Here is a 24,015-nt window from a genome sequence, read left to right on the forward strand (position 1 = left end):
CGTGTTGCCATAAGTGGCGTAGGTTGAAGATGTGGCTCGGAGCTGGTGTTGCTGTGGCTGTGGCATAGGCTGCGGCTACAGCTCCTACTCGAACCCTGGCCTGGGAACCTCCATATGCTGCAGGCGGGGCAGTAAAAAGGAAAAGGGAGGAAGGCAGGAAGGGAGAAATCCTTTCTCGGCCAACCTAACCCTGTACCTCTAGGAACTCAGATAACAGTCATTTCGCTAAGGAGTTTTCCTGTCCCTCCCTCTCTGCCTTTTCTTTCCCCAACAGTGACGTCCCAGTTCTTCCCCCGAAGCACTTCCACCTCTTTTTCTCACTGCCTCCCGTGCCTCCGTCAGGATGACTGCGTCAGTGGCAGAGCTCAATCCGAGTTCCTGTGTCTGGTTTCTGTCTGGAGCCCCAAGGTGCCGGGGCCTGGCCCCTGCCCAGCAGGTCGAGCCTGTGCCCTGGAGGCAGAGCCAACCCTCTCTGCCAACAGGGGGGCTCTTGGCCTCTGCGTCCCTTGGTTTCCTCTTCCTGTGCTCTGCCCGTTTATGGGGACACTTTGCTGCTGTGAGTTCCAGTAGGAGAAGCCCCTTGGCTCCCTGCCTGACCCCGAGGCACTTAGGTAAATGCCAGAATCCCCTCACTCAGCTAGGCCCCCAGGCCCCTGCCTGGGACGGCCACCAGGTCAGGCCACTCGTCAGAACCTCTCCTGTCTCTCCCCTCATGCTTCCTTCTCCTCCATTTCCCTGACTTAGGTTCGACCTTCCCCTTCACACTGTCCACATCACAGCCGAGGGTTCGGGTGAATTTAACCAGAGGAATTCCTTGAACACCTTGAAACAAAGGCCTGAAGATCCTGGGACAATTTCACGCTAAAATCCTCCTTCAGTCAACAAGTAATGCTGATGTTTCAGGCTCTGCGCCCCTGAGGCTCCAGCCCAGGTTGATGCTGGTACAGGAACCGAGGTGCAGAGGCAGGTGCCGCCTTGCCTGTCCTGCTACCTTTAGCTGCCACCTCCCTCATCCTGGGGGCCACAGCCCCGCCCCAGGATGCACCCTCTGCAGTCTCATCCTCTGTCCCCTTCAGCCGGCCCCGCTTGCCCTCCGGTCCCAGTGGCTTTTCCTCGTCCTCTGTCCTCCGTGCTCGCCAGTGAGGTGCCTCTTCCCTTGCGCTGAATCTACCGCTGCGCCCCAACAGCTTCCTGAGGCCCTCAGGTGAGACTCCGTGTTCACTATTCATTTATTAATTAGTCAATTCACCAACCACCTACACCTCGTACCCCGCCTAGAGACCACACGGCACTGGGGCAGAGCCTAGACTCTGCAGTGAGACCGAGTTTAAATCCTGGCTCTGCTCTGCTACCGACTAGCTGGGAAGCCTCGGGAGTGTTGTTTCCTTCTCTGCGCCCCTGTCTCCTTCTCTAGAAAATTCGGGATAGTCATATTACCTACTTTACAGGGTTCCGAGGGGGCTCAGGGGTTAGGAGGGCGCTTTACGCACAGGCATCCTCACCGCTAGCCCCGCTGCTCGTCGTGCTCAGTATCAGCTAATGGACCGTCGCTGCTGAGGTCCAGCACTGGGCCTGGAGCCGGCCTGGGTGCTGAACGGTGCAGATGTCCAGCAAATACAGGGAAGCAGGAGGACGGTAGCAGGCTAGTGGCAGGGCTTCCACGTGTAGTGGGAGAGACTGCAGCATCGCCAGAGGGCTTCTTAAATACGGATTGCTGGACCCTCCCTGCGATAAAAGGTCCTCTTGCTGCTGGAACACGTGCTCACAAACTTAGCAGTTTAGAACAGCGCAAACGTATTCCCTTGCAGGTGTGGGATTCCGAGGTCCAAAATGGGTCTGACGGGACGAAACTCAAGGTTTTCCTTCTGGAAGCTCTTGGGGAGAAGCGTCTTCTTGCTTTTTCCAGCTTCTGGAGGCCACTCCCCTTGCCTTCATTCCTTGGCTCGTCCTCTTTGGTCCTCGAAGCCAGCGATGGCTGGTCTGGTCTTGCTCAGGGTGAGATTCTCTCTAGTTCTGACTCTTGCTGTTTGCTTTTTCCCCACGTAAGGACCTTTGGAATTACCTTGGGCCTGCCTGGATAATCCAGGATATCCTCTTCCTTTTAAAAATCAGATGACAGGCAGTTTTAATTCCACTGGCAGCATCACTTGCCCGTTGCGTGTAATATATTCACAGGTTCCAGGGATGTGGACATCTTTAGGCAGGGCCAGTATGCTGCTCACCTCACATATCCTCAGAGTTTTTGATTCATTATGTGTATTATGGGGCCAAGAACGTGCATTTCCAATGAGTTCTCAGATGACGCTGTTGCTACTGAGCCAGGAGCACACTTTGAGAACCACTGGTTTAGAGACTCTAGCCATTCACCTCTTCGTCCCTTCAACAGACGTCTTGGATCTCTCCCTGATGCTGCCCATAAAAATAATCTAAAAATGAAAGAAAAGGAGTTCCCGTTGTGTCTCAGTGGTTAATGAACCCGACTAGCATCCACGAGGGTGCAGGTTCCATCCCTGGCCTCACTCAGTGGGTTGAGGATCTGGTGTTGCCGTGAGCTGTGGTGTAGGTCAAAGATGTGGCTCGGATCTGGCATTGCTGTGGCTGTGGGGTAGGCTGGTGGCTGCAGCTCCAATTCGACGCCATGCCTGGGAACCTCCATATGCCACCAGTGCGGCCCTAAAAGACAAAAATAAATAAATAAATTTAAAAAGGAAAGAAAAGGAAGTCAGTGATGTCGCATGGGGGCACACTGGTTCTGTGTGTGGGGTGACATTTAGCCCAGTAGAGCTAGCGGTGCAAAATGTTAAGCGTTCCCGGAGAAGAGAACCACCACCAGAGACTGGAGGGGTTACTCACAGAGGGGGTGACATTGAAACTGGCTATTAAAGAATAAAGAGATTTCCAGGAAGTTGAGGGCGGGAGGATTATTGCCGGGGTCGGGAATAGCACATGAAAGAGCGCGTGGGAGTAGTTCTCGGGGAGCGGGTCTGATGGCGCGTGGCCGTGGGAGAAGGGGTGGAACCGGCCACGTTAAGGACTAGTGTGCACCTGCTCGAGGTGCCTGCCCAGCCCACACGGTCCACACCAGCACAGCATCCTCATCACAGCCCTCCCGTCCCTGGTCCTCCCAAGGTGTGACCCTCAGGCTGTCTTTTATCCATGTGACCTTTCTGGACCCATGAGCTAGCCAATCAGAATTCCTTTCTCACTGATGTTTTCTGAGAGATGTGAAGGGAGGTAGAATTGGATTGGGTGCCTGTGGGACAGTCATGTGCAGTGATGAGCATGTCATGAGGGCGCGGGGGCGTCTGCAGGGGGGTGGGACACAGTCCCAGAAGGGAGAGATGAGGTACTGCCGGCCGCCAGAAGAGCCCTTGAACTTGGGACATTGTCTACAACTGCCCTCATGTCTGGCTCTGCTTCTTGCCTCATAGATAGTTCTCTTGTCCTTCATGTCTTTGTCTGTCTCTTAAAAAAAAAAAAAAAAAAAAAAAAAAAAAAAAAAAAAAAAAAAAAAACCTTCTTTTAATACCTTATTTTTTAGGGCAGTTTTGGGTTCCCAGGGACACTGGGAAGACAGTACGAGATGTCCCGTTCCCTCCTGCCCCCCACCAGCACAGCAGCCTTATCACAGCCCTCAGCGGAGTGGTACATTTTTTAAAAAAATCAAAGATGAACCTACAGTGACACATCATAATGACTCAAAGTCCAACTTTGTTTCTTTGTAATGAACGCCTTTTTCTTAAATGAGATAGCATACATTTCTGTCTTTTCCCTTTCTTGCACCCAGTAATCATGAATATGAAGCGTTTAGGTTGTTATCTTGGTAGAAATGAGCCAGTCGGAATGTCTGAGGCAAACGACTCTTGGTTAGGTTTGTGTTTCAGAAAGATCTCTGGCTGCAGAGGGGAAGGGAAGCTGATGAGAGGCTCCAGCATTGGTCTGGGTGATGGAGGGTAGGAGCCTGAACTTGGCAGTGAGGGCAGAGGAAGGACATTCGGAGGGAGAATGGATGGGTCTCAGGATCTTGAGCTGCAGGGAGCCCCGGGGCGGAAAGAGTCAAGGAAAGTCCTCAGTGTCTGGTTCCAGGAATCGACAGAATTGCAAACGTGGTAATGGAGAAAGTGAGGACAGAATCGCGTTTGGGAGGGTAGACGTTAGGGTCGGTTAGAGACACAGGTGGCGTTTGAGGAGCCCGTGGCCGTGCCCAGTGGACGCTGACACTGGAGGGCAACAGCTGAGCTGGAATAAAGATGCATTCGGGTGGCATCCAGCTGATCCGATTAGATTCCAGAAGGAGTTTAATGCGAGAGGAAAAGAAGCAAAATGAGACACACAGAAAGGAGGGGAGCGCTAACCTGGATGTGCCAGAGGGGACAGGAGCCAGCCCAGGCACCTGAGACGAAGGGGTCCGAGGGGCGGAAGGCCAGCCCGGGGAGCGCCTCGGGGAAGCTGGAGAGGGAGAGGGAGAGGCCGGCGGGTGACTGTACAGCTCGAACCGAGCAGCAGAAGTAACGCCGGAAGTACTCACAGTCCTTGATGTTTGAGACCTCGCTGTCCTTCGGGAGAGCAGTTTCATCGAAATAGAGGCAGTGGGATAAGGCGAGGGGTGGTCTTGGCTGAGAGGCGGCTGGTTGCTAAGGAAGTGAGCCACCCCCGGAGACGCTTGGATGCCAAGGAACAGAAGCCGAAGGATGAAGACAGAGCAGACTGGGAAACCGACCCCACTTCTCTGCCCCCCTAAATCCACAGCCTCCAGGCAGCTCCTCCAGGCAGGAAAGAGAGTCCAGTTCCTGGCTTAATAAAATGGAGCAGAAGTGACATCGTGCCCGTTAAAGCCTCGTGTGATTTGTGTATTTCTGCTCTCTGTGTCTTAAAATCCTGCCCGGCCACCACGAGCCGGGCCGGTGCTAACTTGCCCGGTAGGTGATCAGTCACCTGCTTCCCAGGACTCAGAACCGGCAAATTGCCAGGCGTGTGAGTGAGGGCATCCCGACCCGCCCACCTCCGCCGCCCACCCGCCCGCAACTGCACATTCCTGCACCCGCGTCTCAGGCCCAGCCAGAGCCCGCCTGACCCAGATCAATGGAATTCATCCCCTTTTAGGAAAAACAGGTTTGTTTTTAATTCAGTGAGTTTTATTATATATATAGTTGTACCGCCAAATTAGATTGTGGTGATGCAGACGTCGGTTATTTTAAGCCACCGTTTTCCAGTACTTTGTCACCCAGGGGTAAGTCATCAGCTGGCTCAAGAGGCTGCTGGAAGGTTCCCATTGACTTTGGCACATCTGCAAGTTGTGGGGAAAAGACAGAGGAAAGATTTGAGAGGGAGGAAGTGACGGGGAGGTGACCAGAAGATCAGGTGGACTGTTAGTCTGGGACCAGGCAGAGGCCCCCTTGGCTTTCAAAACAAGACAAGGAAGCAGGGATGGAGGAGAATATTCCCGCATCAAAATTCAGTGCATCGCTGGGACCTCAGCCCGAAACCGCGAACTGGGCGGTAGCTGCTCCAGCTGCATCACATGTAACACCCAACCCAAAATTAACACCCCGAGCTCATGCGTTTTCCGCATCTGTCACAGCGAAGGGGGGTCCGAGACAGAGTTCCTTTTGTTTTCACTGGCGTGTCAAGTGCCGCAGTGACAGCAGAGGAGTAATCTTCAGTTTGTGTGTAACGAGGTCTGAAATTTCCGTCTCTACACATTGATCATGAATCTTATTTCACTAGATAAACTGACAGCAGAGTCTCAGGTACTTCAATAAAATTTTGAAAAAAAAAAACACAACCGCCCACGTCTGTGGGTCCCCCCCGCCCCGCGCAGTCACTTTTATGATTGAGTTACTTTGTCTCTGTGCACTTGTTTCCAGTTTCATCTGGATTCCTCACCACCAAATCGCTCCTGAATCCTGCACGCATCCTCGTCTGTCCTGAGAAATGATGCGGCGGGAGGCGGAAGAGCTGGGTTCTAATCTTGATCTCACCGACTCCCTTAACTTCAGTTTCCTTATCTGAAAAATGCCTTCCTCCGACAAATCCCGGGTATTTACCATGTGCCAGGCACTGTGTAAGTTCCTAGGCTATAGCTTCATGAGGAAACAAAAACAAGAAACAAAAAAACAGACCCCTGCCCTCAGGGAGCTACATTCTAGAGAAGCCAGACCATGAAAACACGTGCAAGAAACAGGAGAGGGTGACGGCAGGAGGTGAAGGAGTCCCCATGAGCGCCCCTGAGAGCACGTCCTCAGCCTTTCCCCCCACAGCCCGTTGCTGTCCTCTGGCCTCAGAGGGGGTTTGTGACGCACACCAGCTGCAGGCCAGTCCTGCCTACGATTCTTTGAACGGCCCACACTCGGCCAGCTGCTCCCTTTGAGCGAGTCCCATGGGCTTAGGAACAAGAGCCTGTCGCCTTGGCATTTACTTTCAGGGACATGCCGTCCAAGGGGCCAGTTCTGTGTGGTGCCACGCATCACATGTGGGTGTTTCCTTCCCCCTCTGCACGGGGCGGTTAAAGCTGGCAAGTGGGGGTCGTGTGTATGTTTGTTTGTTCGGGCTGCACCTGCAGCATGTGGAAGTCCCCAGGCCAGGGACTGAACCCGGAGAGCCAGTGACCATGTGACCCTTAACCCGCTGTGCCACAGGAGAACTCACAATGTGTTTTTTTAAAAGTCGGGCCTCTGGAGGAGGTAACCCCCGTTTCTGAGCACCCCCTATGTGCCAGGCGCTTTGCACGGTCCATTTCCTGGCCTTTCCAACTCTCCCCCTGCCTCTGAGGCCAGCGTTTTCCCGATTTACAGACAAGGCATCGGAGCTTCACAGAGTTTTGGGAAGGCACCTGCAGTCGCATCGCTGGTAAGCGTCAGGAGCAGAACTGGATTCCGCTGTACACACTGCGTTCCCTCCCAAGTTCCCTTTCGTCTGGCTGGAAACCCTGCGTGTACAGGAGACACCTAGAGAGGCATCCTAAGGCAGGTGGCACGGGGGTTAAGGGCTCGAACTCCGGCACTGTGACAGCCCCAGGGCAGATTCTAGTTCGGCCGCATCATCGCTGATCACGGGCAAGGTGACTCAACGTTTCCGGCCTTCCCTACCCTTATCCGTGAACTATGGGTGAGCAGCCGTCTCATAAAGTTTGAGGAGTCGGTGGAATAATTCATATGATGTGCTGGGCACAGTGACTCTTACACAACTGCTAATATGTGTTAACAGTTAGTCTCAGGTGTTGATGAATTTTTTGTGTACTTTTATGTATTCATAATCTCCGGGAGACTCAGAAGGAGACGAAGGGAGCAGGTCACGCTGGAGTCCTGTCGTGACTCAGTGGGTTAAGCACGCCACCAGGATCCATGAAGAGGCTGGCTAAGTGGGTTAAGGATCAGGCGTTGCTGTGAGCTGTGATGTAGGTCGCAGATGCGGCTCTGATTCAACCCCTAGCTTGGGAACTTCCAAGTGCCGCAGGTGTGGCCCTGAAAAGAAAAAAAAAAAAGAAAGGGAAGTGGCCACCGAGCGCCTCTGAGATGAGAACTGAGGAGCTGGAACAAAAAGACCTCACCTTTCACTCGGATTATTTGTACACTATGTACGTTTCAAAGTTGGACCATATGATATTACTTATTCAAGCCAAAAAAGTAGATTTTTTTTTCTTTTTAGGGCCGAACCCACAGCATATGGATGTTCTCAGGGTGGGGGTCAAATCGGAGCTGCAGCCGAGGGCTCCGCCGCAGCCACAGCAACGTGGGAGCCACATCTGCAGCTACGCCACAGCTCACAGCCACACCAGGTCCCTAACCCACTGAGCCAGCATCTTCAGGGCTCAAACCTGAATCCTCTGGGATACCAGTCTGGCTCATTACCGCTGAGCCGCCATGGGAAACTCCTAATTAGACAATGTTTAAAATACTCTTATTACCACTGTAAGGAATTTGGAATGAAGACGCCCTCAGCAGGGTAGTCTGAATTGGAGGAGGTTTGTAGGAGGAGATGAGTTGAGCGGGGCCTTGAAGCAGGTGTAAAATTTTGATGACGGAATAAAAACTGGGAGGCCTTTTAAGGGAACGTTTCTTGCAACGTCATAGAGCAGGACTGAGTAGCCAGCGAGTGTAACTCCTTAGTAACTGCTCTGTGGTGACAGTCATTCCGGGTGGAAGAGAGTGGCCATCAAGTCCTAGAGTGGCACAGACAGCGGGTCGGTGAAAAACTGCCACAGCGCCAGCCGCCTCAGACACGAAGACTCAGAAAGATTGCTGATCGCAGCCGATGCCGTGAGCCCTGCTGCCAGAATTATTCTGGTTCAACAATCCAGATGGAGCTGGAGGAGCCTCTGACACCCGTCTCTCTGCCTGCAGGTCAGCTGGCTCCAGGCCTGAGGCCGTCACCCATCCAGAGGGATTGCCCCCAGGACAGCAGGGTCTGCTCCGTCCCTTGGATTTAGGGCCACGAAACCCATCAGGCAGCTCACCAGTCCCGATGACCCACCATGAAACACACGGAGAGAAGAGCAGGACACGGAGTCTGTGCAGGAAGCAGCCGGAAGCCCTCACTGACAGCATCCTCGGGACAGGCCCGCTGTGAGCCCTGCCCGTCCGACTGCAGCACAGGTCGCCCCTCCCTAGAGAGGCTTAGACGGGGCGGCAGGCGGCATCGGTTCAGACAGTGGGCTCTGTGCTTATTAACAGAGTGAGGAGAGTTTGGGGCTCAGGCGGACCTGGGTTTGCATGTTACTCTGCCACTTTTTGTAGAACGCCTTGGTAACACTCTTTTTTTTTTTTTTTTTTTTTTTCTGTCTTTTGTCTTTTTAGGGCCGCACCCGCAGCATATGGAGGTTCCCAGGCTAGGGGTCAAATTGGAGCTACAGCTGCCAGCCTACACCACAGCCACAGCCACAGCCACGCCAGATCTGAGCCATGTCTGTGACCTACACCACAGCTCAGGGCAACGCCGGATCCTTAACCCACTGAGCGAGGCCAGGGATCGAACCTGCAACCTCATGGTTCCTAGTTGGATTCCTTTCTGCTGCGCCACGACAGAACTCCCGGGTAACACTTTTTAATATCTCTGAGCCTCAGTTTTCGTGTCTGCAAAATGGACCCACACCGAGGCTTTGAAGAGGATGGCGTGCAACAGCGTCTGAAAAGCACAGGCTGGGTACTCCTCTTTACGGACAAAGAGCAAGATGTGGGGCCCAAAAGGGGCCCGATGCGCCAGGAGCTGTTGTCAGAATTAGCCCTTGTCTCAGGCATCAGCCTCGGCAGCGACGCCGTTTTCTGGAGCTGGGATTCCAGCGGGGAAGGACCGAGAAGGAAATGGAGAATGACCGGCAGCCAGGCTCTGGCTCTTGCACGAGAAAAGTCGCTCTAGCTCATTTTCAGACAGTGTTGCTCTCCTTCCTCAAACACTGGGGCCGCGAGGCGTTCTGCCAAAGAAGTCAGCCGCCTGGCAGATATTTTAAAGTGACTCTGAGACCGAACGACAGGCCATTTGCGCCATATGCCGCTGACACGTTAATCTAGGCAAGGATGCTCCAGGCACCGGGGGACACCCATGCTGAAATGCCACTGAGGCAGGCACACCAGCTCCAGTGGCAGAAGGTCATCAGTGCAAACAGCGAGGGCAGCCAAGGAGAGAGAGGCGGAGAGCAGCAAACGTGGGTCTTCCCGGACCGGACAGATGAGTGTCAGCTCCTTTTACACACATTACACGCTGTGGCCACCAGCCCCATGCCCCTTCTGTCCATTGGCAAATTCTGGGCAATGCCCAGGCCCACAGAATATGCCCTCCTGTGTCCCTGTGGTTTCCCTGTAAAAAGCACGTGGCTGCCGAGCGCCTCCAGCAGCTGCCCCAGTGTCAGACGTGGCAGGATCCAATTTGGTGGGAGCACTCTGGGCCTTTGGTCTCCCTCTCCCCTTTGCCCATCCCCGTTTCTTGGTTCCTCGGAGCAGTAATGAGCTTCTCCACCCCAGCGTGAGGACGGGCTCACAGCCAGCACATGAAAAAGGCTGAGCTCGTGTGGGGCACCTACTCTATTTCATGGGCAGATCACACATTTCTTTATTTCCTTCTTCTGTGATGCAACCACGCTAATGATTTTTTTTTTTTTTAAAGTAGGAAGGAGGCAGCACTGTGACTTTCTGGGGGAAAAAAAAAGTCACCCAGCAGGATAACTGCATAAAAGGAACTAGGATGAAATGCCTACCCACTCTTGTCATTGGCCCCAGTGATTTTCCAGGAGCAAAAGGATCATTCTACCTTAGGAGATTTTAATAAACCAATAGAGTCGCTGCCTCCACTATTTCCTTCCAGGCAAATGAAACTTAAAAAAAAAATCAGTTCTTGGTGTTCTCTGGTGGCTCAGCAGGTTAAGGATCTGGCGATATCTCTGCTGTGGCTCAGGCCACTGCTGTGGTGCAGGATCAATCCCTGGCCCCGAGACTTCCGCATGACCCAGGTGCAGCCAAAAAAAAAAAATCAGCTCTTCCTGCTACCAGTGGTTATTTTTCATAATCGGGAGTCTCTGAAAGATCATAAAACTAAGATGAGGGCCCCAAAGAACATTTTCTTCAGTGAGGAGTTCAGAGGTGTCCTTGTTGGGTGTGGGCTCTGGCATCAGCCCTTGATTCAAATCCCGAGCCTGTCCCTTACTCAGGAGTGACCATTGCCAACCCACTCACACCCCCGCCCCCGGGTCTCTGTTTCTTCATCTGCACGCTTGTATAGACGAACCCCGTCTTCCAGGGTTGTTATGAGAATGAGAGAAGGTTTGTGTGTAGCTGGGAGCTTTCTCGGGCATATGGTCAGGGTATCTGCGTTGAAATGCTAGGTCTGATCTTGGGAGCCCCAGGTAACTTATCATTTTTAATGGAGGGAAATTATATCGACGAATTCTTAGCAAACACTAAATTGATGTTTTCATCACAAAATCATGGGTACCTTCTGAGCCTTTCCACTAGAGCCACTGTGCTGCGTTCGGCCTTAGAATAGATTTGTAAGAAGCAGGAGAGTTGGCTTTCGCTCAGGACGAGCTTCAGGTCATCTCCAGGGAACAGCAGCGTGGCTGGCAGTCTAAGACCCGGTATTCAGCACCTCCACGCCTTTGCTCCGCACACCCTGAAACCCCAGCTTGAAGGAGACCTAGACGCCCCATTGCTTCAGTCTCTTGACTGGTTTCCCCACACGCGCCCTTGACCCCTGCAGCCAGTGCACAGAGCTCCAGGGGTCCCCTACCGTGTCGGATACATCGCATCATCTCAGAGTTTGCTGGTGGCTCCCGGTCTCAGACGGAGTGAAATCCAGAGCCCTGGCTCGTGGTCTGGGCTCCAGGGACCTTCCTGATCACGTATCTTACTGTGCCCCCCTTTGCTCACCCCTTCCGGCCACGCCAGCCTCCTCAGACACACCGGCCCTGCTGTCTCTCTGGAATGTTCTTCCTCGTGTGTCATGTGACGTACTCTTTACTTCACTGAGGCCCCTGCTCAGATGTCATGTCATTAGAGAAAGTGTCCCTGCCCTCTCTTTTCCGTCACCCCCCGCCCCCGCTCTTCTCTGTCCCCTCCCTTGACTTTATTTTGCGTCACAGGCCCTCAAGACTTACTCCAGGGAGGGCAGCGTAAGGAGCCCGAGTCCTCCCCCCCGGCTGGTCTCCAGGCCGTTACTGATAGTTGCTGTCTTCACTGCCCCCCCCCCCCCAGTCTGGATTTCCTGGACTCTTTGCCAGCGTCGCAGCTGGCCCAGGTTGCGTTCTAGGTGGGGTGACTTAGGTCTGTACCCCACGGGGTCTGAGTTCCTTTAGTCCTTTTGGGTTGAGGTTGCTGCGGTTCCCAGCCCGTTATGGTCGGGCGTGGCGTTCTCACCGAGAGGTGACCCCGAGTCCCTGAGTCCTAGACCTGTTCGCTTCTGTCCTGCACCCCTGGTTCCTCACAGTCAGGGTCAGCTGTCCTTCCTGAAGACCGCACAAGTGGGTCGTTACCGAGTGATGGTGAAAGGGGCCGATCCTGTTTCCACCCCTGAATTCCTGGACCCGCATATTCTGGCTATTAGAGAATCACCCTCCTGCATGCTGGAGGGTGCAGTCCAGGCGCGTTCCCTGAGACTTTAAAAGGCCACTCCATTATTCTACTAGGCTGGCTCCCCCCAGGTGATAAAGTGCGTGGGTGGTCAAAACCCATCAGTCGTACTGCCAAATGCCTATTGTCACACGCCCCCCTTACCATTACTGGGTCCCATCACCCTGGGGCGTGTTGCGTGGGATCCCGTCTCGGGAAAGAAGGCCTGTACATCCCGGGGTTGGCGGCAGCACTGAAGGCAAAGAAGGTAAAGCCATGTCTCAAGTAGGCATCACTTCCAGTTCGGGCATTTGGTCTGATGTGCTCAACGTGCCACCTTGTCCCTAGCTGGTCTCCCGAAGGACGCTGCCTTATAGGGCTGGTCTGCACTGCGGGCGGGATGGAGTCGGGTCATGACTGGAGTACATCAGCCTTGGTGAAAGGTAGGTGGTCCTCTGGTGTCCAGACCCCGGCTCTGCCCTGTCACCGTGGTCATGGCATTCATGCCCACTGCCCAGGTAGTGCAGGGCCCAGGGAGAGGCTCGCTGACCTCCTGAGCCAGGTCCCCCTCCCCACTTGGTGGTTGATTCACCGCGGAGGATGCTTATGGCGTGGACAGGGGAGTCGGTCCGCCGCGGAGATGCTTGCCCTCAGTGCCTCTCCTCAGAGTCCACCCACTCGCCTCTTCCTCAGCCTTCCTTGCAGAGAAAGCCTGTGAATACGGACACACTCATCCCTGGAGGGGCCGTTTAGAACTGTCTTAGCCTTGTCTACACAAGGGGCAGGAGAAAGCCGCTCTCCTCACCCGTTTGCATCCCCATTGGTCAGGATTGCCCTGAAGGGTGTTCATCCCTCCGAATGTCCGGGTTTGCGTATGTGTGAGTGCCAAGCAGACCCCCGCGGATCTCCTGATAGGTTGTCAGAGAAGCTCCAGCTAGAGAGTGGAGCAGATGCGTGGTCCAGCTGAGGCGAGAGGCCTGCCTGGTTATTCCTGGGCACAGCTGGTTGGAGCAGCAAAAGCTGGAGTAAAAGGTGGCTGAGAGGATATGAGACGAAGCCTGAGAGGCGTCTGAGGTCCCCTCAAAGCCCGGGGTGGCGGGGGCAGGCATGATGATAACAATGTGTTACATTGCGTGTTTCAAATAATTAGATAATAGGATATTAAGAAATATGTGCTAATTGTATGGTGCTGCCAACAAAGGCAAAAGTTGTCAGCAGCGGAAGAGATCAATGTGGCCCGAGCTGGCAGAAAAAGAGTTAGAGCCTTGCTTGAAGCGTGGCTGGTGGGGAGGCTGAGGATCCTGGGTACAGAGTTAAGGGGGATTGAGAATTCCCTGGAGAGGAGTGGGAATCGGGGGTAGGAAAGAGAAACCTCGACAGCTGAGGGTTCAGGGGGTCCCTTGGTTCAGATAGGTTTCTGTCCTGCTGCCTCCTGTGAGATAGACTGCCATCTTTGTGGCAATGCCACATACCCCGAGGTTAAATAAACACACTTTGGAGCGAGTCAGATCTGCTTTGCATCCTAGCTCTCCTTCTTGGGCACCTATCTTAACCTCCTGAATCTTCAGTTTCCTCATCCGTCAAATGAGGCTTAAACTAACAATTTTGTGTTAAACACCTAGAACAGCGCCAACTCATCATAAGCCCTAATAAACCATAGTTATCATTATTGTTAGCAGGGAGACAACAAGTGGTGGCTTCAACAGCCACAGGAACCTGAACCTAGAACGAAACAATGAGACTAGGAGGCACTGAGCTGTCAGGAGAAAACAGATTATGCAACACGTCCTGTCCTGTCTTCTGCAAATGTGCTCGGGGGTGTCGGAAGCATCTCGGATATTCACTCCGCAGAAATTCCTTTCATCCTTAGAGCAAAGGAAACTAATGGAACACTAGTGGCCATGTTGACATTATCAGAAAAAGCAGTGACAAAAACAAAACAAAAAAAACCTTGCTGGTAGGCTCATCTCCTTTTGGAATCTACAGCACATCTGGGTAGCTTGGGCCTTTCTCATTTCTCCAGTGTGTGGCTGGATTAGCCAGGCAAACGCAATCTGCGTCCACATCAGAGGAAGAATATTTCCATGCAGAAAGGGCTACAGCTGTCACTGACGACCCCCAGGCACCCCGGGAATAGACTAGTTTGATGCAGCCAAGTTTTTTGGGGAGAAAAAAAGTCTTCTCTTCCTACCTGAGCTGCCTACCAGGCTGCTTTTCTACGGCTTCCTGATGCTTTGTGTGCACAGAACAATGTGTTGAAGGTTCCAGGCAGGGAATAGAGAGGCTTTCAGAGCATTTGGACTTTGGTTTGACAAGTTATCCAAAATATCAGGACGAGTTTCCCTTGTGGTCCTCTGCCTGCAAGGTGCACTCTCTCCAATGCTAAAGTTCTTTGTGAGTCCGCCGTGGCAATTAGCGCGAAGACATAAGTGACCTTTGGCGATCATTAGCTCCTTAATCATCATCTGCCTTTCCCTTCTGCTCCAGCAGATCCTGACCCATTTCATGTTTGTGTTCTAAAAACCATCCATTATTTTCTAAGTTCACAAGGCCCTGCTTTAAATGTTTTCTTTTATTATGAAAGTAATACTTGCGTATTAGAAAAAAATCAGATGAGAACGGTACAAAGTGAAAAGGAAAACTTTCCCTCCCTACTCTACCAAGAATCAGCCTCACTGCCCTCCCTGGAAGTTCACCGTTGACAATGACAAATGGCATATGCTTCTAGACGTTCCCCTTTTGGCAAAGAGGGATGGTACTCGCACCACGAATACTCCCACACACAAATATGTGCTCTTGTGCACCCTACTTCTTTTTACAGAACGATCCTGAGAATAGCTTTTCACTTGTCCACATAGATGTACTTCCTTCTTTTTGAGGAGTGCAGGGTATTCAATTGTGTGGTTTTACCATAAATTATCTAATTAACCCCCTAAAGATGAATGCTTCAGATGCTTCCAGGTTTTCCCTATCACAAGCCACGATGTATGAACACCATCATACACAGACATCGTTGTGTACTCGTGAAAGTGCAACTCCAGGATAAGTTCCCAGAGGATGATTTTGCTGAGTCTGATGATGTGTACGTTTAATATTTGGACAGAAATTACTCAAGTTCTCTTTTAAAACGTAACATCGATTTGTACGCCCATTAGCAGTATATGAGAGTGCCTGTTATCCCCCTCCCTCCAAAGGGCTCGGAGTCTCCTGAGGAAGTAGCCTGGGCTTTGAAACTGAGGAGACCTCTTTCTGAATCTGGCTCTGTCATTCGTGAGCTCTGTGACCTCTTTTATGTCACTAGGCCCCTTGGGGCCTCGGTTTTATCACGTATTAAAATGGGGGAAAATGTCTTCTGGGTAGGTCTGCGGTGATAATACGAATTAACACAGGCAAAGAACCTAGTCCAGTGCCTGCGAGACAGCAGCCACTCAGTGTGAGCTGCTTCCCTTAACTGCAGTTCCACACATGCCGTTCTTGTTTACACCTGCCTCCCATCTCCGTGTCGCCTCTTTTTTTGTGTGTCTTGTCTTGACCCTTCCTGCTTCTCATGGTGGAAACTCCCACAGTGGAGGAACAAGAGACACACATGCTGGGGTTTCAGAATCACTTCCCTCTTCTTACTTCTTCTGCATGTTGTCAGAGAGATGGTGACACTTCTCTGGGGCTTCATTTCCAGGAATTTGGGTATTTTTATTTATTTGTTTGCTTTTGGTGGGGGGCTGCACCTGCAGCATATGGAAGTTCCCAGGCTAGGGGTTGAATCGGAGCAACAGCTGCCAGCTTACACCACAGCTGCAGCAACTCTGGATCCGAGCCACGTCTGTGACCTACACCACAGCTCACGGCAACGCCGGATCCCTGACCCACTGATTAAGGCCAGTGATTGAACCCACATCCTCATGGATACTAGTCAGATTCGTTTCTGCTGTGCCACAATGGGAACCCTGATTTGGGGGATTTTTAGTTACTTGATTCTAGAACTGATAAATTAACTACCAGGTTGCTTTTGAATCATTTTTGTGCAAATTCACCAACCTTAAAAGTTTATAGAGAATTGAGTAATGAAGTGACTCTTACGGGTTAAAAGGTGACTGAAGTTTCTCCTTCAGGAAGACTTCTGAAGAATTCTTCATAGATGGAGTTCCCGTCATGGTGCAGCAGAAACACATCTGACTAGGAACCATGAGGTTGCTAGTTCAATCCCTGGCCTCACTCAGTGGGTTAAGGATCCAGAGTTGCTGTGAGCTGTGGTGTAGGCTGGCAGCTGCAGCTCCGATTTGACCCCTAGCCTGGGAACCTGCATATGCTGCAGGTGTGGCCCTAATAAAAAAAAAGAATTCTTCATAGAGAATTATGTATAACCCCCACGTCCCCCACTCCTTGCCCCTAATACACCTGATCTCGTACAAGAAGTCTTGAGAAATAATTGTCAGCTTCTATTCATTCTCAACCTATTATTTAAGCTCAGGTAGCAGCAATTCAGTTATTGGGTGATGATCATAGCAACATTTGGGGTGTATATTCCCTATGTCAATTCGCAGTTTCTTCTGATCCCTAAGAGCCCCTGGCCTGAACCATCAAAGACCGGGGGCAGTTCTAGCTTATGTAACTCCCTCCCCAGCAGCTCAGCCCCATGCTTAAGATCTGATTTTATTATTAGGATCTGGAAGAATGAGGCGTTCCCATCGTGGCTCAGTGGTTAACAAACCTGACCAGTATCCATGAGGATGTGGGTTCAACCCCTGGCCTCGCTCAGTGGGTTAAGGATCGGAGTTGCCGTGAGCTGTGGTGTAGGTGGCAGACACAGCTCGGATCCCGAGTTGCTGTGGCTGTGGTGTAGGCTGGCAGCTACAGCTCCAATTCGACCCCTAGCCTGGGACCCTCCATATGCCACAGGTGCGGCCCAAAATAGACGAAGGACAAAAAGAAAAAAGATCTGAAAGAATGAGAGAGGAGACAGCTACACTAGGTCCTTTAACTCAGATAGGAAAGGGCCGTGCCCAGCGAAGAGGCGAGGAACCCAGACCCATTCAAAGACACTCGCTTCTGCACGAGGCCGTCATTCCTTACAGGTCTCGCCCAGTTGCGGGAGAGAAATTTGGCTCATGAAGCTTGGACGGCTTCGTGCTGTAGACAATGCGATGTGAGCAAGGCCACCTCAGACCTCACAGTTAAAAAGAGCCGTGTGAGCTTCGGCTGCAAGGAGATTTTAGTTTTCGCATAAAGAGCCAATATCAGATCATTTGAATTTATTTTCCACTTCAGTTTGCCCATCTGCTCCAGGAAATGTGATTTAAATACGTTTTATCCAGAAGCCTTCCGCAGGCACCAAGTTACCTAGCAACTCCAAGTTTCCTTGAGCGAGTCGTTTCTAGTATAACGAGTGTTCACAACTTGGGGAGGACGTGTTTTTAGCCTTCAGAGTTTATGAAGCAAGAATTAAATATTGAAACTGCCATTCTCACTCTGCATGAATGTGGAGTCTGTTTAAATCGCATGGAGTCTTGGGGGCTATATTTCTGAAGAGAAATTTTTAATTAACCTGCATGACCAGAAACATGAATGAAATGGTTCTGTTTAATTTGCAGGAACCAATCCAAGGGCAGCATTGCTCAGCTCTAATTTAGGGTCTTTAACAAAACCTAAATTGGTGCTTTGCATTGTATGCCTGCTTTGGCATGTCAAAAAGATTTCATTTTTCTGGACCTTGGCAAATAGATCCCTCAGCTCCACTGTAAGGATGTGGGCTCGGACTTCCAGGTCAAAGCGTGGGTTGAGCACAAGCAGAAACATCACTCTTCTCCAAACACATAGGAATGACAGTAGAATGACTACTCTGTACACACACACACACACACACACACACACACACACACACTCCACGTCACTGTATATTTTTCTCTGGGATAGTTTCCTAGCATACTGCCGCCGACAATGAGTATACCCGTGGTTCTCAACGGGGGCAGTTTTGACCCCAGCACCTCTTTGGCAGCCTCCAGAGGCAGGCTTGGTTGTCACAACTGGGGCAGGTGCTACTAACATCCAGAAGGTAGAGGCCAAGGATACTGCCGAACAAGCTTCCGTGCACAGGACAAAGGATTATCTGACCCCAACATGTCAACAGTGCCGAGGCTGAAAAACCCCGGGGTACACAGCGTAGCTTTGCTAATATATATAATATTTTTATAAACCTCTCCTCCGCATCTTAAGAGGGTATCACTTACGAACCATTTGCAAGCATTTGCCCAGTTTGGGGTCAGCCTCTCACACGGCCACAGAATGAAGTTCCGACTCTGGCATGATGCTCAAGACCCTTCCAGGTGTGTGCCTGCTCCCACCAGCTGCACCCTCCTTCTCCTACTGCTGTGGGCACCATGCTGCCCGCTCTTAAGCTTCCCACAGAACCCGGAGACGCCAAGCTCTTTCATACATGTATGTGGACTCTGCCTGTCACATGCTCTTCTGATTCACCAGCGAAGGTCGACTGACTCTGAAAGACCCGGCGCAAGTACAGCCTTCTCTGATGCCCTCCCCTCTTCTGTGCACACCTGTCCATCACCCAGGCTCTTGTTCCTAATTTTTACACTTCTTATTTATTTAGTTACCTCTTCTACCACACAGTGAGTTTTAAAGTATTTTATATTACTTTGAATTGACAGCCATTCGCACTGAGTCAGGCACAAGGTATATGCTCCAAAATTATCTTCCAGGGAGTTCCCGTGTGGCTCAGTGGGTTACAAACCTGACTAGTTATCCATGAGGATGTGGGTTCAATCCCTGGCCTTGCTCAGTGGGTTAAGGATCCAGTGTTGCTGGGATCTGTGGTGTAGATCACAGAGGTGGCTCGGATCCTGCGTTGCTGAGATTGGTCTGATTTTTCTCATCCATAAAATGAGGATGAGAATTCACACTCTTGAGTTCCCGAGTGGCCCAGCGGGTTAAGGATCCAGTGTTGTCACTGCAGTGGTTTGGGTTGCTGCTGTGGTGCAGGTTTGATTCCTGGCCCGGGAACTTCTGTATTTCACAGGTGCAGCCCCCAAAATAAAAGACTTCACACTTTGGGGCACCTCAAGAAGTCATAGGAAAAAAATGGATCGTGAGCAGCACCCACTTTTTTTTTTTTTTTTTTGTCTTTTTGCCATTTCTTGGGCCGCGCTCCTGCGGCATATGGAGGTTCCCAGGCTAGGGGTCGAATCGGAGCTGTAGCTGCCAGCCTACGCCAGAGCCACAGCAACGCAAGATCCGAGCTGCGTCTGTGACCTACACCACAGCTCACAGCAACACTGGAACCTTGACCCACTGAGCAAGGGCAGGGACCGAACCCGCAACCTCATGGTTCCTAGTCGGATTCCTTAACCACTGCGCCACGACGGGAACTCCCAGCACCCACTTCTGTTTGAGTCCTGAGTTAATCTGAAACATATATATGCCTACCTCTCAGATCTTACTGAGTCAGAAATATGTTACTGGAGTGAGTTGGATTAATTTTTAAGTCATTACCTGTGGTTTCTTCCAGGCTGGATCTGATTCCTCTCTGCTCCTTCTTCATTGTTTTAGAAGAAAAAGAATAGCTTTACTCTCAGATGTTCATTGAAGACTTGGTAAGAGAAGAAAAAAGAATATTACCTAATGTTGAGTGTTTTTAAAGAAACTACTATTGGAGGTGAGCAAATATAATTCTAGTTTTCAACAGCGAAAGAAAGGTGGCTTCTCCAGACTACAATGTAGGAGCCAAAGATTTCGTTTGAGAAGTTGGAGCCTCAGTTTGGTGAAGGCATTGAACTGAAGGTTTGTCACCGGTCACAGAGGAGTCCAGGGCTGGAAGGGCCTTCGAATCTCTGTCGCATCCAAATGAACTGTGAAGCCCAGAATACAGATGCCACACTCAGCAAGCGCTTCCACTGTGCTCCCGCTAAGGGGTGTCCCTGACCCTGGCAGAGGTCAAAGGACAGGAGGCTTCTGTGGCTCCACAGATCTGATCAGTGTAGATACAGCTCGATTAGAAAAGGAAAACCAAGCCCACTGAAACCATAGGGTCAAAGGGAAGAGTATGCCACGTTGGAGTATCCCACCCCCAATTGCAAAAATGCCTCCAGAGCCTGAGACGTAAGCCCTGCTGAATCACCGTGGACTTGGAGAGGCAGGGCTCTGGGTAAATAGGGGAGCTTCTCTATTCGAAAGTATATAGAGCAGAAAAGCATTTAGGCAGGGCCTTGAAGAGCTGAGCCAAGAACAAAGAGTTTCTAATTCCGGCACCACACGGAAGAGACTCTGTTGTAAGAGCCACCACTGCTGTGCAGGGAAATGACTTCCCTGAGGAGGTGGGGAGCAAGCTGTCCCTGGAGATGCTCGGGCAGAGGCTGCGCGGGGAGGTCCAGGGAGGGCTCGAGCCTCAGGTGGCGGATCCCTCCCCAGCTGTGCAGGGAGGTCCGCCGCGGGCCGGAGCACCTCTGCGTTTGCAGTTTCTCTGGCCCTGGAGTCTGGCTTTTGATGAGTCCAGCCTACCCAGAATCTCGGTGGTCCTCGCTCTCGGCTCTTTTGCCCCCATCATCTCATGCTGGGGATCCCTGGCCATGCCTCCGACGTGTTCGAGGGGCTGGAAGCCGCAGACTAGAAACTCGTGCTGTGCAGAGGCGCACATGCAAGAGCCCAGACCGAGGCGCCACCAGGCGCAGGAAGCCGTGTCTCTCCCGCAGCTGGGGGCCGGCTCCTGGCGGCCGCGGGGTCTAGCGGTCAAGAGCGCGGAGTTGAGTCAGGCCGACGGAACTTTTCAGAGCCTCGGGTGCCTCCTTTGTGAGGTGGAGTCGAGAATGCGGCCGAGACCCCTGCGCTTGTAGGTTCTGAGCGCCGACAGGTAGCAAACTCCCGCTGAGCATCATCAAGACTTGGGAGTTCCCGTCGAGGCTCAGCGGTAACGAATCCCACTAGGATCCATGAGGATGCGGGTTCGATCCCTGGCCTCGCTCAGTGGGTGAAGGATCCGGCATTGCTGTGAGCTGTGGTGTAGGTCGCAGATGTGGCTCGGATCCTGCGTGGCTGTGGCTGTGGCTGTGGTGTAGGCCGGCAGATGCAGCTCTGATTCGACCCCCAGCCTGGGAACCTCCATATGCTGCACAGTGCGGGTCTAAAAAGCAAAAAAAAAAAAAAAAAAAGTAAAATAAAAATAAAAAGACTATTACTCTGCCCAGATTCCAAATTAACACAGTACCTTGTTACAGTAAATGCCCAACGAAGAGTAACTGTGAGCAGAAACAGTAACAGCAGGATAATAACTAGCATTAGTAGTTATGGTACCAGCAGCAGTTAGACCAGGACTTAAAGCACGGTTCCTGCCTCCTAGTCCAGAGCTCTTTCCAAACGTGGCAGAGTGAATTTTACTTGGCTTTGTGGAGGTGAGATGTGAGGCTAAAACTTGCAGTGTCCCCCCCCCCTTTTAAGAAGGAGGGGATGGGACCAACATCCTGATGTTTTAGGAAGAAAATTTGACGTCTGTCCGTGGCTTCTGCTCTTTTTCTCTGAGAAGGACATTGTGAGGACGACAGGAAGTAATGGGAAGGCTGGGAAATCCCAGTTTACCCAGATCAGTGCCAGGTGATGCTCATTTGGGGAGTTACCTATTAACTTTTCCCTCTCCGCATTGTCATAGTTTGGAGGACAAACCACGTGGTCACTCTCAACAGAACACATGACCCTCTGAATTGTAGTCATTTAAACTTAGACCAAAAATAAAAGGGGGGGGAGTTCCCATCGTGGCTCAGTGGTTAATGAATCCGACTAAGAACCATGAGGTTGCGGGTTTGATCCCTGGCCTCGCTCAGTGGGTTAAGGATCCGGCATTGCCGTGAGCTGCGGTGTAGGTTGCAGACGCGGCTCGGATCCCTCGTTGCTGTGGCTCTGGCGTAGGCCGGCAGCTATATCTCCGATTGGACCCCTAGCCTGGGAACCTCCATATGCCACGGGTACGGCCCTAGAAAAGGCAAAAAGACCAAAAAATAAATAAATTAATAAACTTAGACGGAATTGCACAGATTCCAGACAATTTGTATTCAATTCGTGTTTTCAATTTTTTCTTTTTTATGGCCGGCCGTGCGGCGTATTTAAGTTCTGGGCTAGGGGTCGAATCCGAGCTGCAGCTGCCAGCCAGAGCAACGATGGATCCACTGAGCGAGGCCAGGGATTGAACCCGCCGTGAGTATGTTTTACAAAGTGACTGTGGCTTTCACGAGATTGTGTGTCGCTCTCCTGGACATAAAGAGCTCATCGAAATTGTCCAAATGGAGCCCTTTGCAAAGAATCGTCCTGTTTGCCCAAGCGATTTAAAACGTGAAACGGACACCCTTCTCCGGCAGGAACCCGTGTCGTTAACTCAGAAGAGTTAAGGTCTATCCCTCTGAGAGCCTGGCGAACCCCGAGCAGGGGCTGGAGGAGCCCGGGTGGCTCCCGGTGGCTTCAGAAGCCGGAGCGCGGCCTCTCCCGTGGGCCTTTGCTTCCTGGGCAAGATCGGTGAACAGGCAGACCCGCAGCCGCCTGCAGGTGGCGTGGCTGGGGAGCGGCCTCCTTTGGCATCAGCTGCTGCATGCGCCCCAGATCAAATGTCAGCTGCCAGGACCAACTGGTGCCTCCTGGAGGTCTTTAAAAACTGATTTTCCAGCTGTGAGAGGCTGCGGCATTGTTCTGCTTTTGGCCACCTTCTCTCTGGCCAGCCCGCTGGCAGCAGCCACGCAGGGCAGCCCGAATGCGTCGAATCAAAGGGTCAGCAATGCAGCGGGCGCCCAGCCCCCGTCTCTCCTCGCTCGGCTGTCTGATGTCAGCCCATCAAAGGCCCTGCATATGGCCCGGTGCTTGCTCATCATTCACCTCACAAGCCTCTCGAATTTTCACGAGTCAGAGGAGGCGCCAGGAGAAAATTTGCGGCCCCTGAGGGTGCCCTAGGGGTGGTTAATAGCCTGGGAGGGCGACAAGAAAGGGCGAAGTTTAGTGTGCTGTGGTTCCCAATTGTTTGGCTAACAGCCGGAGGTTGACCTTGAGCTTGCGTCTGCCACATGGCGGAGGCACCAGCCGGGCAGCACGTTGGGAGGGATCAGAAATAATGGAACTTGAACATGCAAATGATTTTAATGAATTCTTCCCTCCTCCCCCCTCCCCCCAGTTCCATGTGCAAGAAGGGACGTTTCTCAGCTTCTAGGGGGAAAGTCACTCCTCGCTCTGCGTCTAGGAACACAATGGAGCGCCGTCTGCTGAGGGCCCTGCCCGCTGCCTGAGCCTCACCAGCTCGACTGTCCTGGATCAGAGGGAAGCACGGCGGGCTGTGTGCTGTGACATGGTCCCAGCTCGGGACAGTGGCCAAAGGAGACCAAGACAAAGAGCTTTTTTTTATGAGAATGATTGCCTGGTAGTTAAATGGTGAAGGCCAGCGCAGGACTTAGCTGCCCTGGCAGTGGGCTTGTGTAGACGGGACTGGTCGCTGTGTGTGTCCTGGGGCTGATCCCAGTGTTGCTGTCCCCGTCTGGCAAGGACAGTGGACAGAGTGGGTGGGAGGGAGGGGCCAAAGCGCCCCCCCCTCCCCACCCCACCCAGCACTGCCTCAGTGCAGGCACCTCCTTTCTTCCAAAATGCGGCTTGGCAGAGAAGCGGGGGCTTTCTTGCCCCCCTTGGGTGCTGTTCCTGGATAATTTGATTGACCCTCCATCACTGTCAGGTCGCTGACCTTGTAGGATTCATTCTTGGTCTTAAAATCTGAGCCCTGGGATCCTTGGGTGGCAGAATGGACATTTAAGGAAAGGAACTTAATCCCTTGTCGCCCGCCCGTATGGAACTCCTGATCCTGGGGCCCGGCTGAGCTCCCTGTGCCCCTGGGACTTGCCTGTAGGCAGCCAAGCTTATGGATGCAAACAAACGGGATAAGGCCAAGGAGGCCCATGAAGGTACATGGGGCTCTCACAGATTTGACCTCAGGATCTCCCAGAGTTACCCCGTGTTT

The 24,015-nt window shown here is 52.1% G+C and overlaps 1 long non-coding RNA gene across 6 annotated transcripts in view; it reads left to right on the forward strand.

Annotated features, from left to right (window-relative positions):
- Positions 1-24,015, forward strand: part of LOC100621315 (uncharacterized) — a 77,675-nt gene that overhangs the window by 52,593 nt on the left and 1,067 nt on the right. For 3 of the 6 annotated variants that reach the window (XR_014844837.1, XR_014844841.1, XR_014844836.1), the window contains 3 exons: positions 19,552-19,636; positions 22,138-22,223; positions 23,185-23,323. This is a non-coding gene — a long non-coding RNA (uncharacterized LOC100621315). Of the gene's footprint in view, positions 1-19,551; positions 20,535-22,137; positions 22,224-23,184; positions 23,324-24,015 lie in introns of those variants that run through there. The other 3 variants (XR_014844838.1, XR_014844840.1, XR_014844839.1) reach the window with 3 other exon arrangements.

Source organism: Sus scrofa, chromosome 4 (genome assembly GCF_054392235.1).
Source record: "Sus scrofa isolate SSC_HxYL_T2T_F1_AM1 chromosome 4, Sscrofa_HxYL_maternal_Yorkshire_Landrace_v2.0, whole genome shotgun sequence".
Lineage (NCBI taxonomy): Eukaryota > Metazoa > Chordata > Mammalia > Artiodactyla > Suidae > Sus > Sus scrofa.